A 19,445-nucleotide genomic window follows, 5' to 3' on the forward strand; every position below is an offset into this window, starting at 1 on the left:
TGGCCTTGTCCCTTTTACCTCCAGAGGGCATGGGTGGAGCAGGATTGCGGCTGCCCTGGGTGCAGAGCCATGTGCAGGAGGACCCTGGCTGGGGTGCAGAGAAATGATTGACAGGTGGGAAGCTCAGAGAAGGCCCAGCCTTGCCCTTGACAAGTTGGTATTTCAGTAAATAATAATAACAATAATAATAATAATAATAATAATAATAATAAGGGCTACATTGGCAATGCACTGGCCTGAGAGTCTGGAGAATGGGATTTTAGTCCTGCTCTGGTGCTGTTGAGTGGCTGTGCTACCTTATGCAAGACACTGCCCCTCTCTGTTCTTTATCCGTGAATTAAGGAGTCTGGACAAGCCTACATCATTCTCTCTGCCTGGAAAGCATCCCCTTCAGTTTTCCCATGAAGGCTTCATTCCATCTTTCATTCCCCTCCACAAGGTCTCCTGACCACCCATTCTGGATCATAGACTATTTTCTATGCTTTTTCTTCTTCAGAGGACTTATCACTATCTAAATTATCTCTACATTTGCACCCATTTGTCTGCTTGTGTATTATCTCTATCCCAGCGTGAGCTCCGCAAACCAAAGATTTTGCCTGCCGTTTCATCACTTGAACACCAACTTCCAGAACAGTACCTGTTCTGTATTTGCCACATGTACCAGGCACGTGGTAGGGGCTCTGTCCATTGAATGAATCAATCAGTCCTCACTAAAACCTCTCTGATATGGGCACTCAATGGCCTTGATATCTGTCAAGCAAGGGCGAGGTGGGGTAGGGTACACACAGAGCTGGGTTCGGAGGGCCACTGGGATGAGTCCTAGGGGAACAGAGCAAAGCTGGCCCAGAGAAGAAGGAAAGACGGATGTCATCTTGAGAAGGAAGACAGGAACCACAATGGTGGAGAGCTCCAAGTCTCAGCAGCTGCTACCCCTTCGGGCTTCCAGCCAAGACCATTTGGTGAGACTATATTAATAACCACGATACAAGAATCCCTTGTGGACTGGAACAGTTTCCCTTCCAAAGTACCACCATGCATATCACCTCACTTTATTCTCCCGCCGTCCCCTTCATACCAGGCGCGGGGAATATCTTGTGCTGCTCATACTTACAAAATTAATAATAATAATTGTGAATTTTAACACTACTTTCCAGTTTCCAGAGCATGCTTGCTTATACAAGAATGCCAGGATGTGTCCCCATTTTGCGGAAGAGGAGATGCAGAGAGGTGTAATGACCTGTCCACCAAGGTCACTCGTGGCTAGGTAGCCTGAAACACTCAACCACAAAACTCAAAGAATTTCCACAACTCGATGGTCTGTTTTGCAGATGAGGAAACTGAGGCAGAGAGTACATGGCTAAATTATGACAGCCCCACACACATACTCAGGGGGGCTATGTTATTTGAAGGGTCAGGGTGAGGCATGATGGGAACCAGGAGAAGAGGATAGTCTCCCTTCCCGATTAGCATGGAGGTGGAAATTACCCTGAGTGAAATGTTTCATCATGCTAGTTCAGGGAGAGAGAATCCGAGAAACATGGTATTACAGAATCCTAGGATCCTAAGCTGGAGAGGATGATGGGGATGTCTACCATTTCTTTATATTAGGATTTATATTAAGACTGATACAGGTCTCAGTTCCCTATTCTAAACTCTTTGGTTTATCATTGTAATTTCTTTTTTTTTTTATTTAATTTTTAAAAGATTTTTCAATGTTTATTTATTTTTGAGAGAAAGAGACAGAGGATGAGCTGGGGAGGGGCAGACACAGAGGGAGGCAGAATCTGAAGCAGGCTCCAGGCTCCAAGCTGTCAGCACAGAGTCTGACACGGGGCTCGAGCTCACAAACTGTGAGATCATGACCTGAGCTGAAGTTGGTGCTTAACCAACTGAGCCACCCAGGTGCCCCATAATTTCTTTTTTTTTTTTTAATGTTTATTTATTTTTGAAGGAGAGAGAGACAGAGCGTGAGCAAGGGAGGGTCAGAGAGAGAGGGAGACACAGAATCCGAAGCAGGCTCCAGGCTCCGAGCTGTCAGCACAGAGCCCGACGCGGGGCTCCAACACATGAACCGTGAGATCATGACCTGAGCCAAAGTTGGACGCTTAACCGACTGAGCCACCCAGGCACCCCATATCATTATAATTTCTAAAACGAGAGGCGTGATGCCATGCACAAAGTGGACCCAGGGAATTCCAATGCAGGTCAGTCACTGAGTGAGGACGAGTAAGGTAGATCAGGTGTAACATGTCAAGCCTCTGTTGGCACTCAGCTTCAGTGTTGGGAACGGACAGAGAGCAGCGGGGACTGTGTGGTAAGATGGAGAATATAAACCCTGTCTCTGCGGTGGGGGAGGGAGGGATCACTGCGGCCAACTGTTGCCATGTGGGCATGCAGGCCCAGTGTTACCAAATCTGCCAATTTTTGAAGAAAAGCCAGAAATCTGGATCTCCGTTGGAAAGTCTAGAATTTTAAATGTTGGCATTTAAATTTAAAGCGCTGCGTGGGCCCAAAAGAATATATCTAACAGTAAGTTTCTCACCATTGTCCATCAGTGTGACACTCATAGTTAAACGAATAAAGTAACTCTGTTCAAACACTTCATCATGAAGATGGGGCAACACAAAGAGTAAAGCCATGTTCCTGAGGTCACAAACACTTAGGGGCAAAGCTTAGACCCCAAGCCTCCGGATTTCTAATCCAGTTCTCAAACTGTTGACCCAGGGATCAGGTCAAGAAGGAATGTCTGCACATGAGGACCCAGTAGGTATGGAGACACATCACTACATGGTTTGATGTCCTGAATCCACACGCTCCACCTCGCCAAGCCCTGGCCCGGAAGTCAAGGTCCATCCTCCCACCTGAGCTGGAAGGCTGGGCCCACAGAAGAGGCACAGGCAGCACCTTCTGACCTCCCTCCATCCAAAGCTTCAAGAGGGCCCCCCATCCCCTCCCCAGTGCCCCATTTAGAATGCAGCACCGTGGCACAAGCCAGCTGTCACTTAGGCACTTACAGGCAGAACCGTGGAAAAACCAAACCACTGTTATTACACTTAATAACCAGTTTCCACATCATCAACTCATTGGAGTCTGACAAGTGTTGTTAGGGTGTCAGCTTCCTTGGCCTAACAAGTCAGCACTAGGAGGGGGCACCAGGCGGGGTTGGGTGCTAGCCTCCAGGAGTTATTCCATCCCCTGCCTGCCCCGTGTAGAGGACAGCCACCCAAGGGCAGCCTGTCTTGCCCTCCCCACACCCCTCCACCCATGCTTTCAAGAGCTCAGCAGATGCACCAACAACACCCAGGGTTGGGAGCAAGGCAAGAACCCCAGAGAAAGGGGCTCTGGAACCCGACTGGTGTCTGAACAGCAGCTAACAGCCTGGCTTGGGAGAGTGAAGCCGAAGGGTCTGAAGACAGACAGTCCAGGACTGGGATGCCTGGGTTGGGATCCTGGCTCTGCTGTGTGACCTTGAGTAAGTTACTTCATCTTTCTGAGCCCCAGTTTTCCCACACGTCTGAGGTGGTGCCTCAAAGGCTTCTTACAAGGATTAATTGAAATGTACGCATAGTGTCCAACATGGTGTCCACAATAAATGGCAGGTATGGATGGACTATTACTGAGGGGAAATATAGAGATTAGGGGTCCTGAGGGGGAGACAGGGACGAGCACAGGGACTATTAGGAAATAAGACCACTGGGAAATGCTTCTGAATTGGCCTGAAGTATTGGGGAGAGGAGGTCCGGATTTTTAGAGCTGTGATTAAAATAGCTAATAATAATAAAACCTAACATTTTTCTTGTCCCCCTTTTAGAGATACGAAACCTCAGAGAGGTTAAGTTCCTTACCAAAGGTAATCGAGCAAGCAAACGGTGGGACTGGGCTCAAAGGCTAGGCAGTGAGACTGCAATTGAGATCTTAACCATCCTTGCCCCTCCCCACGCCCCCACTCCTCCTCTCCTGTCCCTTCCCAGGCCTGGTATCTACAGGGAAGATATGCTGTGAAGGTGGGGGAGCAGGGGGGGCCAGGCTACAGTTATCCAGGGTCTTGAGGTCCGACCCCCGCATTGTTCTGTACCGAAACTGCAATGACCCTAGAGGTTTAGGGAGCAATTCAGGGATGGAGGCCAGGGCCAAGGTCTCCAGAATGCAATGATCCTCCTTGTCGCACTGGGTGGAGGCCACGTGAACCACAGCTTCCGTGAAGCCCAGCCAAAGCGGTCGTCCCCACCTAGAGACCTGGAGGGCGAAGGATAAGCCCCCTTTCCCAGACCCAGCACACCAAGCCTGCCTGCCTCCTCCAGCTGCCCCTCTGCAGTGCCCGACTGAGGCAGTGTAGTGCTGCCATCTTTTGGCCACATGCTGCACTGCATCCTCATCCACACAGTGGGGTGATCCCCGGAGCCTCAGCCTCAGCCCTGGGGGGAAGCCGCAGCCTCTCATCAGTGGGCACGGCCCAAGACTCCAGACCAGCCCTGGCAGCCAGAGAGAGGCGCCTTGACCTTGCAGAGGGCCAGCTGCCCCAAGGTTGCCCCCACCTTCCTCCTGCCTGGCCCAGCGTTGGCAACACAAGGCAGGGACAAGGGAGGGGTGAGTGGGGGTAGCGCCCCTCCCCGACCCGGTAGGGGTACACTGCCAGCTTCAGCCTGAGCCTAGATTCCCAGAGTGCCAGGAGCCTTATCCCCGAGAGGGCTGTGGGTGGTACGTTTTGTTAGTTTCTTCTCCTATTCGTTTTGTTGTGTTTTTCTTTTTTTTCTTTATGCTTAATTGGAATTTTACATTTTTTTTCTACAATGACTAAGACTCAAGAAATATGTAATATGTTTATGAATTTATCTGAAAGTAAATTTGCTTCTCGGTAAAGATGCAATAATTCTAGAGCAGAAAAGGACTTTTCTCCAAACGCTTCTTTCATGGATGAAGAAAACGGGCCCAGAGATCGGTGACCTGCCCAGGGTCACACCCACCAGTGAGTGAAGGGATGAACTAGAACATCCCTGTCCAGACAGGATTTTCCCCTCTGAGAGTGGGCTGGGCTTCCCCAACCCTCTAGCCAGGGTAGCATCCCCTAGTCACCTCTCCTTCTGCTCACATTCTGTCTCTCCCATGTCAGCTCCATGGGGGCAGGAACCTCACCCGTGTTGTTCAGTAAGGTATTCCCAGGGTCCATTATAGTGCCTGGCATGTAGCAGACATCCCATAAATACGTGTTGGATGAATGAATGGAGTTGATCAGGGAAGGCTTCCAGAAGGAGGTGAGTTATAGGTACATTTTTTTTTTAATTTTTTTTTTCAACGTTTATTTATTTTTGGGACAGAGAGAGACAGAGCATGAACGGGGGAGGGGCAGAGAGAGAGGAAGACACAGAATCGGAAACAGGCTCCAGGCTCCGAGCCATCAGCCCAGAGCCTGACGCGGGGCTCGAACTCACGGACCGCGAGATCGTGACCTGGCTGAAGTCGGACGCTTAACCGACTGCGCCACCCAGGCGCCCCTATAGGTACATTTTTGAAAAGGCAATGGTAGAAGATCAACAAAGAAGACAGGAAGCATCCCAGGAGTTGGAGGATGTCCTGGAATTGGTGCACAGTAACTAGGTGTTCCCAAATACTTGTGGGAGAAGGGAGATTAGCATGGGTTGCACACCCAACCCCACACATATATGTGCCTGAGCTACGATTTCTTTGCTCATCCTGGGAATCTGGGACAGAAGCCAGACAGGGCACCTCTCTGGGACCAGGAAGGACCCACTAAGAACTGAAGCCTCCGTATAGTCTGGCTATGTCTGAGGGCATCTGGCTGGACCTGGGTGACCTGACCGTACTGGACAAGGTCTGGCCAAGTCTGGGTGGGTGGGCCTGGCTGAGCCTGGCAGAGCTGGCTGCCTTCTCCCTGCTCCTGTATTTAACAGTGCCTAGCACCTGTCACTTCAGCCTGATCTCCCAGGACTCTTGTCTGGAGACATATTGGCTGGGGTGGGGGGAGGGGTCCGGAAATGCTGAGGCCAAGGGGAAAACATGAAGGGGTCCAAATTTATGCAAGGTCTTGTTTTTAGGGCCCCTTATAATATCACTATTAGTCTAGGAACATAAAATGCATTAAGATGTAATGATCATGTTGAAATATAGAAGCCATTTACTGTGTTTCCGTGCAGATATCAAAGTCTGAGAAAAAAATGGGAAATTCTTAACAGAAGGAAATGGACATTTCCCAAAGGAAAAAAAATCCTTCTTCTAAGTTTTCTGGAAAAGTCCCCCTGCACAGTTCTTGGAAAAAGTTTTATTTCTCTCCTAAAATGTTACATCATGCTGATCTGACCAGGGGTGAGTGGCTGTGTGCAAGCCTCTCCTCAGAAAAGAGACACACGCTAAATGAGACCTGCTGTGCACCAGGCACTGTGCTAGGCTCATCGTGTATGCACCTGTGTGTGTGTGATAAACATGGAGCAGCAACCTGTAGATCACAGGCGCAGGCAGCAACCCTCGGCTACACTGACAGCATTTGCCCAACACATGGGAGGCAGGGTCCCTCCCTCAGCCTTAGCCTCTGCTTCTGCCAGGCCCGTCCCAGCCACAGGGAGGGGTGGGAGGGGCGCTGGTCTGTCCTTACACGCAGCACGGAAAGCAGGGTGCACATGCTACCCTGGGGTCTTGCCCACTCTCCTCTCCTAAGCACCTCCTGACCTGCCCTGAAGACAGCCCAGCCCCCTCTTGGCCTGACTTAAATTTCCTCCCACAAAGCCCCTTAGTACCAAACCCTAGAGAGGGGGTACCAGTGAGGGCCCCTTTGGGAAACTGGGGCCTGGGAGAATTCTTTAGTGTTTCTGAATTCAATAGGAAGTGAGAGACAGAGAGAAAAAGAAAGATGGAGAAACAAAGAGGTAGAAAAAAAGGAGAGAGACAAAGAAATGGAGGAACAGGAGAGAAGATGAGAAAGCAGAAGGGAAAGCAAAGCTTGCAAGGCAGAGGAAGGAAGGAAAGAAGGAGACAAAGGGACAGACCCCCAGTGGAAGGACCAGGGAGGAGGGGGATGGCGCCATCTCTCCAGGCAGCCCCCAACCCTGCTCCCACCCTCCCTGCAGGAATAACTAAGAAATGGGAGTCGGGAAGAGGAAGCAGAGACAGGCAAAGTCACCAGGTAACCTTGGAGACGAGGGGGTGGGGGGGAGATGGGCGCAGGGAGGGGCCCCACAGGAGGGAGGGAGGGGGAGAGGAAGGGAAACAGGGAGGGCAGGTGGGCTAGAGACCAGCAACAGGTCCGTTCTGGGGGAGAGGGTGGGGGCCGGGGAGAGGGGCCAAGGACTGTGACTCGGATGAGCTAGGGGAGGGGGCACAAAAGATTCCCGAACAAACCTAAAGAGGACTGAGACATCGAAGAAAGAAAGAGGTTTGACTCAGAATCAATTTAGGGAAGAAAGAGCAGGGGGTTTGGAGATGCAAAGATAACAGGAAATGGCCAAGCTGAGGTCAGGAGGAAGGAGCCAGCCCAGATGTCCAGCTGTAACAAGGAGGGGTGGGATGTTGGCACCGAGCAGAGGGGCAACAGGGCTCTGGTTTCTGACCCTTTCCCTGCACTACTGGTGGGGTAGTCTTGCCAGCGACAGAGTCTCTGAATCCCAGCTGGCTGTGGGACCAGTGCATTCACTCACGTCCCCAATTCTTGCTGAGCTCCTACTATGGGCCAGGTGCCTTGGGGGACCCAGGAAGCATTAGATAAACAATGGCTTGAAGCCACACATAGGCTAATAGAGAAAATAAGGTGTGCGCACACATAACAAGATGACAGTGACGTGGAGGGACTCATCACTCACTGCCAGCTGGAGGCATCAAAGAAAGCCTCCCCTGGAAGTTAGGCTTGAGCCAGGCTCAGAAGGCTGGGAAGGGCTGAAATGGAGGGGAAGGAAGGGCTTGTCAGGTGGACAGTGCAGGACCCCCAGCAGGAGGAAGGAAAGGCAAGCCTGGCTTGAGTCCTGGGCCTGCTACTGACTAGCTGTGTGTTCTTGGGCAAATGACCTAACCTCCCTGAGCCTCTCTTTCCCCATCTGGCAGAACTGTTTAAGAATTATAGACATTATCGGTACAGTGCCCGACACAGAGTAGGTGGTCAATAAAGCGCAGCCTAGTATCGTCGTAAAGACGTAAGAAAAAAAAACATGGAGCCAGAATCCAAACAAGTGGGTAGAGATGGGCTGGAAAGGCAGGGTTAAGCCATGGCATGGAGGCCTTGAATGCCAGGAATGAGGAGACTAGGTTGATAGAGAGGATGGGGCTGCAGACCCAGCCAGCCCTCAGAAGAAGCTGTGAACAGTAGGTGAGGGAGCTTCCCCCAAAGAGCAGTGGGTGAGGCCCTGGTTGTTACCTGATAAAGAGCTGGGTGGTTTATCTTTACTGGCAAAAAAGAACAGTTCAGAGTATGGTGATTTTAAAATATGTCCACAATCCTTTCTGACACTCTGACCTTCAAAAAATGAAGCTAACTCTCCCTCTACCTGAGTGTGGCCAGACATAGTGACTTGCTTCTATCAACAATATAAAATGGGGGCGCCTGGGTGGCGCAGTCGGTTAAGCGTCCGACTTCAGCCAGGTCACGATCTTGCGGTCCGTGAGTTCGAGCCCCGCGTCAGGCTCTGGGCTGATGGCTCAGAGCCTGGAGCCTGTTTCTGATTCTGTGTCTCCCTCTCTCTCTGCCCCTCCCCCGTTCATGCTTTGTCTCTCTCTGTTCCAAAAATAAATAAACATTGAAAAAAAAAATTTTAATAAAAAAAAAAAAAACCAATATAAAATGAAGCAGAAATGACCATGTAACCTGCGATACTAGGCCATAAGAGATGTTGCAGCTTCCCCTTTGCTCTCTCTTGGATGGCTCCCTCTGAGGGTAGTCATGTCGTGAGAAGACACTCAAACAGTCCTATGGCAAGGTCCACATGGCAAGGCACCAAGGCCTCAGGCCAACTAGCTTGTGAGCCGCATAAGTGTACCATCTTAGTAATGGCTCTTCCAGCCACAGTCAAGCCTCCAGATGATGCAGCCCCAGCTGACATCTTGACTGAAACCTCAGGACAGACCTCAAGCCAACACATCCAGCTAAGCCACTCCTGAATTCCTGACCCACAGAAACTGCGTGAGATAATAAAACTTCAGTATTGGTTTAAGCAACTTAACTACGTGGTGATTTGTTACACAGCAGTGGATAGCTGATACAGGGACTTGTGGTTAGGTCTAGAGCCCCTTGGGCCTGGGTTATAAACAGCTGGGCTCAGTCAGTGCCCACCGCATGGAAGCTGAGGGGGGTATACAGAGGCACCAAGGTAGGACATCAGCAGGGTAGGCTACAGATGGACCTCTGAATGACACCCAGGTCAGGCTAGCTGTGGAGGGCATGGGTAGGGTCTGGAATGTCCTGCATTCCCAGGAAGGGCAGAGGATGGGTTAGGTCCTCATCTTCCCTGGCTCTTCCCACACTGACACAGCTGTGGGTGGCTGGCCTGGGCCAGCAGGTGGACCGGGGCAGAAGTGAGAACAAGGTGGTACCCACTCAGCTAGTCCCAACCCTCAGTCCATCACTTCCTACCTGGGTTATCTTGCACAAGGGACCCTGACTCTGCCTCAGTTCCTCATTTGCAAAATGGCGGCAATAAGTCTGCTTTGCAGGGTATTATCCTCATGGGGTGTCAGAAAGCCTCGTATGTGAGAATCAAATGAGAAAAAATATACACCATCAAGGACAAAACTGAAGTTCCATGAATGTTGGAGCACCTGCTCCCTACAGCCAGGAGAGCATGTCTGGGGGAGGATTTCCTGTTTTCCATCACCTTTGGATCCTTGCATTGCCCATTTACTTTAGGGTCTGAATTAATTTGCAGGGGGATCTTAAAAGGAAAGCTTAGGGCAGCGGGGGGAAAGAGGACACTGGTCATTTCTGCCCCATAACACTCTCTTCAGCTGATTGAAAACTTGTTTGCAGAGCACCGCGTGGCCTGGACCTCATGTCATCCCCCTCACAGCCCCCGAGTTATTCACTGAGGCTCCCCTGCTCTGCTAACCTCTAAGAGCCTCAGTCTCCTCATCTGTGAAATGGGGACAAAAACAGCATCAGGTCCATGGCACTGTAGTAAGAAGTACATGAGGTTCCAGGGGCGCAGGCCTGGCAGGCCCCCCACTAAGTGTTCAGGATGGCCGTGACCATGAAGACACTCTCACCAGCGCCTGCCATGCTGATCAAGGCCAGGTTCTTGCAGCACCAAAATGAAACAACTCAGGGCCCCGACTGCCTGTATAGACAGAGGTACATTCTTCTGAGGCCTCCTCCTCGAGTAATTAGTGCTGGGAACCCCTTGAGATTCTGACCCGGGTGAGACTCTGTCCTCCTGGCTACATGCCTAGCGCCCCACTCTGTCTAGCACTCATTCGTCTCTGCACCCGTGAGGGTACCTCCTGCCACAGTGCCCGCACATGGCTGGGTAAGGACGTATCCATGGATGGGTGGGTGTGTGGGAAGATGGACAGACAGATGGTCAGACAGACCTAAGGGTGATTTGAGGGTGTCCTTCATGCCAGACCGTACCCTAGGCCTGTCTTGAGGCTCAGGGTGGACACAGAAAATCCCTCTCCTGCAGGAACAGAGGAGACCATCCCACAATTCATTCTTCATCTTAATTACACACATTCTTAATGAGTTCATCACTGTCACCTAATTAGGCTGTCCTAGAGCCCTACTCTGCCCTAGGGTGTGCTGAGGGAAGCAGGGCTGTTCTCTCCCAACCCCGGACACCCGGAAGAGAGGGATAAGTGGGTCTGTGCCCTTCATGGTACCCCGGGGGGGACACAGGCAGCAAGAAAGGAGGCCTCTCCTATGTCCTCGGTCTCTCTGAAGTCTTCGGATTCTCTGCCGTAAGGGCAGGGGGAAGAGAGGGGGGCAGAGACTCCTCACTAGATGCTCCCTACCCCCACGGAGATGTCCAGAAATCACCAGGAGAGGAGATGAGACTGGCTAGCGGCTAGAAGACTTTTGGTGTCATGAAAAGAACCTGGACTTAAGAGTCAAAGGTCTTGGACTGAAGACTCCAAAGACACACACACACACACACACACACACACACACACGTGTGTGCATGCACGCCCACTGGCTAGGAGGCCTTGGGGAAGTCACATGACCTCTTGGAGCCTCATTCCGGTGAGGAGGTTGAACTGAATACCATAACATCTCTCCCATATCTCAAGACTCATGAGTCCAGGAGGGAAGCTTCAAAGTCTCTCAGGAGCACATGATCTGGACACTAGGAAGAAGCTGGGAGCTCCCCCTACAGGCTAGCTGCCTGGGGGCCTGGATGAGTCAGCCTCCCAGGTGCCTTCTCCAAGTCTGTGGCCAGTGCCGGGATGGGCACTGGAGCAGAGCCTGGAGCCCCCAAACCAGCAGGGAAGGGGATGGGATGGGGGGGGGGGCGCTGGCAAGAAGGCTGTGGCAGTGACAGGAGCGCCCAAACATGCTACCCTTGCCGTCTTCCTGACAGAGGCAGCTGCCCTGTGGGCAGCAGTGCCCCCCCCCCATCCCTAAACCCCTGGGAGGTGGAGAGCTGAACCAGAGCCTCGTGTCTGACAAGGAGCTCCTAGACATGTTCTCCCCCACCTAGTCCTCGACAGCCAAGCAGAAGCTCCAGCCACAGGGAAGGCCAAGGTGCCATGCTGCCCCAGTCACCACCTTGAACTCTGAGCCCCTTTCTCCCCGCCGCGAGTGCCACCTGGTTAGCCCAGACAGCCCTGACAAGGGTGTGGAGCCAGGCCAGGTCGCCAGCATGGATGGCACGTCATGGTGCTTCAGCTCCACCAGGCCAGAGTCCACCAATCAGGAGAGGGGTCTCTCTGAACCTCAGCCTCAACTGCTCCCAAGCAAAGTCCAGGGGGCTTTCACGTTCTCTGGTGAAGCCCAGAGAAGGAAGAGAAGGGGCTGGCATCACCCACATCCCTTCTGGGAAGTGTGGAGACAGTATTTGTTAGGATACTCCTCTGGGCTCCGATGCAGCCTTCCCATCCCGTGGCCAAGAACACCCCTTGCCTGGCTCCAGCCACAGCTTCCAAAGTCTGCTCGTGTACAGAGAAAGGGCTGAGCCCAGGAAGGAGCAGCAGTGGGAAGAAGGGACCTTTGGGGCCAAGCTGGCATGCAGCCAAGGAAGAGGACCGAGGTGCAGGCTGAAGGACCCAGAATTAGACTGGCCGTGGGTCCCACTGATCTACACAGGAGGGTCTCTAGGCAGATGACAGATGGTGGCCTGAGGCAAGCCTGGTAAGGAGACTGGTTCACCCCTCTTCATCATGTCCCTGCCACTAACCTGCCACACGATCTTCCATAAAAGACCTAGTCCCTCTGGGTCTGTTTCCTGGTCTACAAAATGGGCACGACGTCTGCCTGGGATCCCTCTCAGCTCAGAGGTTCTTGGAAAGCCCACACGAATAACTGCTCCATGTCCATCAGAGATGCTCTCCTGGCTTCACAGTTGTAGAAGAGGCTCAGATAAGTTAGGGGACTTCTCCAAGGTCACAGAGGATATTGTGCTAGAATGGATCCAAGCATTCATCATTGTACAAATAACATAAATGATATTTCTATAACGGATACTTACAGAATATCTCAGTGGTAACCTGAACCAAGTTACAGACCCTCCTTCTGAAAAATACTCCTAGGCACAGACATGCAGACTTCTCATGTGACCTAAGCTAGTTCACTTGTGAAGTCCATCCATGGATTAGCTGGTGGTCAAGGATTCCGGTTCTGCCACTGTGTGACCCTGGGCAACTTACTTAACCTCTCTGTGCCTTATTTCTTCAATAATCAAAGGGGAAAATAATAGTACATACCTCATAGGTTGTTTTGAGGATTTAATGAGTTGTAGATGTATAAAATACTTGAGACAACGCCTGGCACATAATAAACACTAAATGACAGTTTTCTGTTGTTATTATCATTATTATTATCACTCCCTGAATAATAGTCTCAGCTTCCCAGGAGCTCCTGGTACCAGGGCAGCCATCCTATGGGGGTTTCTTCAAATGTCCGAGTGTAGCTGCTCAGGTGTCCCCCAATTCCCAGCCTCTCATGGGCTGGGTCAGTAAACTCTGGGGGCTAAGGATCTCACCACCACCAGAAAAACACCCCTCTCCTAAGCTTTGACCACCCCCCACCTGCCCATACCCACCTGGGCAGCCTCTGCCGACAGTTCCAGGAACTCAGCTCCTTCGCTGCCCTGTCCTACCCTCCCCGCTGCCCAGGAATCAATGCAATCCCCTAAAAGCTCATAACTCGGAGGTAATTATAAGAAGCATCAATTACCCAGCAATGTGGATTTCATGAATTCAATTAATTTGCATGGCGATCGATACAGGCGGGTTCGCTAGGGTCCCCGGGGGAAGTTAGGACATTGTTCTGCACACTATTGATTTTACAATGTAAAACAAAACCTCTCTCCCCGAATTCATAGATGCCCATTCAGCCATATTAACTTTCAGATCATTTATTTTTGTATGTCTTTCAACTCTGTTTGTTGCTATCACACAGATGCAGAGTATTACATTGTAGGGAATAATTGAATCAATACAGTCATGCTACGCCAGACCTCCCTGACTCAAAGAAGAGATGCTGGTTGGCAAACTGTTCATATTCTTGTCCTCTGCTGTCCCCAGCCAACCCACCACCCCCATCCAAACACTCCCTCTCCTAACCAGGCCACTCTCCCAATGGTAAGTCCCCGACTCCATCCAATTTATCTACCTGATTCAAGAGAAACTTGGACCACAGGTAGAGAGATGTGGTTAGACAGTAGGAAGAACTTTTCTTGCGGTGGATGGCAGCTCAAGAAGGGTTGGAGAGAAAAGAGGACATCCTTTTCCAAAAGGTCTTCAGAACCAAAAAGATCCTAGCACGATGGTGGCTTAAGTCAGAGGTATGGACCCAATGACCTCCCAGTGACCCTTGTCTCGGCCAGTGAGGGAGGCATGTATATCCCGGGCTGGGGGAAAAGTGTTTCTTTTCCCCTCCCAGAGGCAATGAGGTTAAGCAGATGGCATCTCCCCAAAGTTGTCCCTCTTCTCTTGGAGAAGGCCAAGTTTAATAGGAGGAGTGGTCATTGAAAAAGTCAGGGGCCCATCAACCTTCCTCCTATTCTCCCCCGATTGGGTGCCCTCAGCCCTGCTGAGGTCCTGAGGCCCTGACCCCTCCGTACCCAGCCAGCCAGCCTCCCCGTCCTCCCCAAAAGAGGCCAGGCTGTGCTCTCAGCAGCATCCAGAAACTCCTGTGCACATGTACACACACAGACACACAGCCGTCCAGTGACAAGGCTGGGGGCCACACACCCCGGAGAGTATGAGCTAGGGCTTCTCCGCCTCCCCAACCAAGCCCCAACTCCACAAACCACCCTCAGCACCCCCTGTCTAGAGAAGGAGAGAAGACTTTTTTTAATTTGCCTCTGCCCCCCGCCCCCTGTCAGGATATTAGACAGCTAAACAGCCCGGCGCCTGTTTCCTTCAGATAACCAGTTCCTGACGAGCCCCCTAATTGTCCCCGGAATCTCAGCGCCAGTGTATAGAGTAGGTCATTTAACCAACAGTACACACAACTAAATAAAAATCCATTTTCCAAGAGAAAATTCTATTCTTATCAGAGTTTTGCAAGAGGGTTGCAAGCGGCCCATGTTAATTGAAGCTTTGATGTTTGTAGGAGGAGGCCTCTAATCAACGCCACAAAGGAGGCTGATTCACTGCAGTGGGCCCCTCAGCCGAGGACCGGACTCTGGGGAGCCAGTGATGGGGGGCAGGGGATAGGACAGAGGGCTCAGGCTAGCCACCAGACACCACAGAGTCCCAGTCACTGCCCAGGCCCAGAGCCAGGCCCAAAGTCATCAGGGAAGCAAGCAGCTAGGTCAGGTAGGCCACTGATGCTGGAGGTGAGCAGAGCCCAGGGTCAGACAAGCCGCCTTGTGATTTGCTCAGTGTGTGGCCTTGGGCAAGTCACTTGACATTTTGGAGCCTCAACCTCTGGATGATGAGAACCCTCGTGACCTACCCTGAAAACCCATTTGATGATGATCGAATAAAAATAAAATCCAGGAAAGCAAGTTTCATGTTTTGAGGGCATCCGGTGAGCCAGGGTACCTGCCATTTTATAATCTATATGGCATGGGATGCACTCTGCTGACCGCTTTGTATTTATTATTTATTGAAAATTATTATTTATTGAGATTGCTTATCTTGTTTAATCTTCAAGGTGGGGAATCTTACCCCATTTCTCAGGTGAGGAAACTGAGGCTCGGAGAAGCTAAGTATCTTGCCCAAAACCTCACAGTAGAAAGAGGCAGGGTTGGGATTCAAACCTCCCGTCTTCAAATCCAGAATCCAAGCAGCTTCCTCTTGTCTGAGCTGCTTCTCCTAAAATGAGGTGGGAGGGCCCAGCCAGCCCTTCCTCCCTACCTTCCTGCCTGCCCTCCACTAACCCTAGTAATGATTAACATCCAGACACACACATGCATCATTTCCTTTGCTCCTCACAGCAGCCTCCAAAGCAGCTAGGAGGTACCTAGAAACAAGAAGACAGGCCTTGCAGGAATGTGTGCGGGTTAATGAGGTAACATCCATAAAGAGTCAACCCTGTCTGGACCATGACAAGCTCTCAAGGACCGGCAGCCCCAGCATCCAGAACGAGGTGATGTTTTTACACTGGGTATGTCCAGTGCCTTCCACACAAGAGCTGCCTGGAAAGGTGTACTTAGCAGCAGTAGTGAAATAATCCCCATTTTCCAGGTACAGAAACTGAACGCAGAGGATGTCCATGAGTCCCCAAGCCATACGGCCAGTGATGGCCAGTGTTGGGATGCCTTTATTAGACGCTTCAGCCACAAACCCATGACCAGTCGGCTGTGCTCCTGTCACCCAGGGCTTTGGAAAGGCCACTGCTGATCAGGTCTGACGTGGGAGGGAGGGAGGAGAAATCCAAACATGGGGCTGCCTGGGTGCTACGGACTAAATTGTGTCCTCCCCCCTCCTTAAATTCATATGGGGAAGCCCTACCCCCCCCCACCCCAATGGGGAGGTGGGCCTTCAGGAGGTGACTAGGCTCAGGAGTGGTCATGAGGGTGGGAGATTCGTGATGGGATTGGTACCCGTAGAAGAAGAGACCCCAAATCTGTGGGCAAACTGATCTCAAACTTCCAGCCTCCAGAACCATGAGGAACAAATGTCTGTTGTTTAAGCATGCTGCCCCACTCCTGCCCAATCTGTGGTATTTTGTTGTGACAATCCAAGCCGACGAGCCCAAGCTATTGATGCGGGGCCATCAAAAGCACAATTCACACACTCTGGGTATGACACCTGGTCCTAGGGACAGAAGTGATGACAGTCCTCACCCTCGGGGTCCTTGGAGGGGAGGCTAGAGATCTACAGCCACTGGACAGCTACAGACCTACAGAGACAGTGGCAGGGAGGAGAGAGGCTAGAAGAGAAGGGAGAGATGGTCTGGGAACTGGGAGTATCTTCAGAGGAGCAAGAACAAGGAGAGCAGTTGAACTTGCCAGGCCGGATCAAGCTAGCAAGAATTAACGTTCATTCCTTCAACACTACTTACCTAGCATCTGCCAGTTCCGTGCCAGGGTCTGGGGCTCAGAGATGAAGGTGAATTGACAAGAGGTGTCCACACCAGGCAGAGTCATGTTTGAGTAAGGCAGAGAGAGCTTTAACAGAGGTCTGCCTGAGCCCCCGAGAAGAGGAGTTAGCTTTTCAGTTGCCACTTCAAGGATGTTTAGGGTTAGGAGTATGCTGGAGAAGGAACTGAGAGGTGAGTGGTTTACCAGGACCTTCTGCACCTTCACATGACCTCAGTTTATAACTTCACGCACTGGGATAAGCCAACAAAGAAGATACCGAGGTCCAGAGAGCTCCGGTGACTTGTTCAAGATCACAGGCCTCGCTGGGAGCGAAATGGGATACCAACCCAGATCTCTGGACCCTGAGTACAGTACTCTTCCTGCTACTCCAAGGCATTTAGGTATGGGGTGCAAAATACAAAGTGGCTAGGTAAAACCAGGACTTAACACCAGGGAGGTAAATGGGCACCAGGCTGAGCCTACATGGTTGGCCGGCCCACAGTGCCCTGGGACTCAAAATCTCCAGCAGGCAGGACCTGTGCCCAGCTGTGTCTGCAGAGTGTCAGGGACACTTGGCCCCCAAAGGAAAGGATGCGGTGCAGGCAGACCACGTCAAGATGAGCTGAGCGATTGCTACAAGGGTAGTGACCTCGAGCTTCTGCCTTCCCTCGAGTGAGTGGGATCTGCTGAAAGACGATGATGAAGATCAGCAGGCCCCCTGCACTGAATCAAGGCCAAGGTGGGTGGGATGCATCAGGACCCACAAGCCTCCTTACTTGTTTAACCAGCTCAGCCGACTCCATCTGCCTTGACAGCAGCCAGGGCTTTTTGCATGCCGAGAGTTACGATTGGTGAGCATTTAACTCTTATAAAAACAGGAGAAGGCTACTGACCTGAGTGTTCTGATTATGAAAGATTGATTCCCAGGGAAGCTCAAAGTGGGTGACTCAAAGTCTCCTAACTGGAGACTGTCTTTCCCAAGCTCTCAAGGACCGGCACTGTCCTTCCCACTCCATTCCCTCCATTCTGTTCTCTGCTCTGAAGCCAGAGTGATAACCCTCAGGTACAACATAACCATGTCACTCTCTTGCTCAGAACCCACCAATGCTTCCTCACCGTCCTGGAGAATAAAATGCAAAGGTTTTGCTGGCAGATCAGACCCTTCCTTATGTCCTGCTGCAGGCCTTTCCAGGAACCTCCAGTCTTGCATATTCAATGTCCCTACCAGACAGCTCCCCGTGCGCCAAGCCCCATCCTGTGTCTGCTGTTCCCTTATCCTGTAACATCCCACCTCTACCATGCATCCCCCCATGTGTGGTAAATTGCACTCGTGGCCACCATTCTGAAAAGGTGGAGGATAGGACTCCACTAAACAGGTAGAATACCTTTACCTACCTCTTACCTTGTGTTCAGACATTCCAGTTGCTTTGGCGCATGGAACTTTGGTGGGAAGGTCATAACTAAAGGTTTGAAAAGTGCTTCTGTGCTTAGGCTTACTCTCTCATGCTCTTCCAGTCACCGTTAGAGACCTGCCCGCCCCAGGAGGAGGAGAAAAGATTCACGGGGCAGAGCTGCCTGATCAGGCCCAGCTGACCCCCAGGGGCAACAAGAGGAAAAAGGCTGGATCAGGAGAGCCACCCAGCCAAGCCCAGTGGAGATCAGCCCGCCTTTAGGCAACTCGCAGAAACATGAACTGAATAAGCCGTCGTGGTTCTGTGCCACTGAGACATTATAGTGTATTATAGTAATAGCTGATGGATATATCATTTTAGCCTGAATCGTTTCTAGCCGTTCATCAGTCCTCAGCCGAGGTTGATGTCATTTCTTCTCAGGAGTCTGACTCAAGTCCCTCACCACTTACACAGTTCTGAGTGAGTTCTCCCTCTCTAGCCCCCGATAGCACCCAGCATTTGGGCAGCACGTAGCACACACTGGGTTCTGTTTCATTGTCCCGTCTCCCCCACAGGACTTGGAGCTTCCTGAGGCCAGAGATGGCATGTTATTCACACCTCTGACACAGAGGGTTTCAGGGACTATTTGTTAGAGGAAAAAACACGGAGTTGACCTTTCCCGAGTGATGGAAGCAAGGAGGACTCCTCCCTTTTCCACCCCAGCCCACCACCATCACAGAAAACGCCCCAAGTGGGAAGAAGACTTAAGTGAGCTCTCCATACCTCCGGACGGCCACTTGTACACGCGCATGCGCATACTCGAACTTCGCGAGTACCCAGGCTGCACGTTCCCGCCCGCCTGCTTGCTTGGTGACGAAACGCTTTTTGAACCACTTTGCTCCATCTTTCTGCAATATCCTCCAGCAAATCAAGCATCCCCTTCTTGGGATGTTTTCAATCTGTTTTATGTTGATTTTAATTAAAGAATCCGAAACTGAACAAACAGTTCCTAGCAGGTGGCCATACAAGTGTGAAATAAGCAAACTGTTTTATCTGCCACAAACTCTGCTAGTAAATTTCTTCAAATTAATCCCAGCCTCCGAGAGTCTGCTGATTCCAAGGAGAAGGCTAAGCAATCCCAGCCCCCAAATATTTGCTTTTGTTACAGCTCCTGGAGCCAATGACTGGTGGTGTCCACCTTTGCTCCACCCTCATCCACTTTGTCACCGAGACCCATCTCTCTGGCACTCTTTTGGCCAAACGCATATGCCCACAACAGGGCTCATGGGCCCACACCTCCCGGGCTCCACGGCCAGGATGGTCAGGTGCTCAGGTGAGAGCTCGCAGCCCTGTGTCTTTGGAGCACTGCCACCTCTCAGCCACTCACTCCTGCTGCCAATGCTCCCACCTCAGCTTGGCCCAGCTCACCAAA

The sequence above is a fragment of the Prionailurus bengalensis genome, chromosome D1 (assembly GCF_016509475.1).
Source record: "Prionailurus bengalensis isolate Pbe53 chromosome D1, Fcat_Pben_1.1_paternal_pri, whole genome shotgun sequence".
NCBI classification, from domain to species: domain Eukaryota; kingdom Metazoa; phylum Chordata; class Mammalia; order Carnivora; family Felidae; genus Prionailurus; species Prionailurus bengalensis.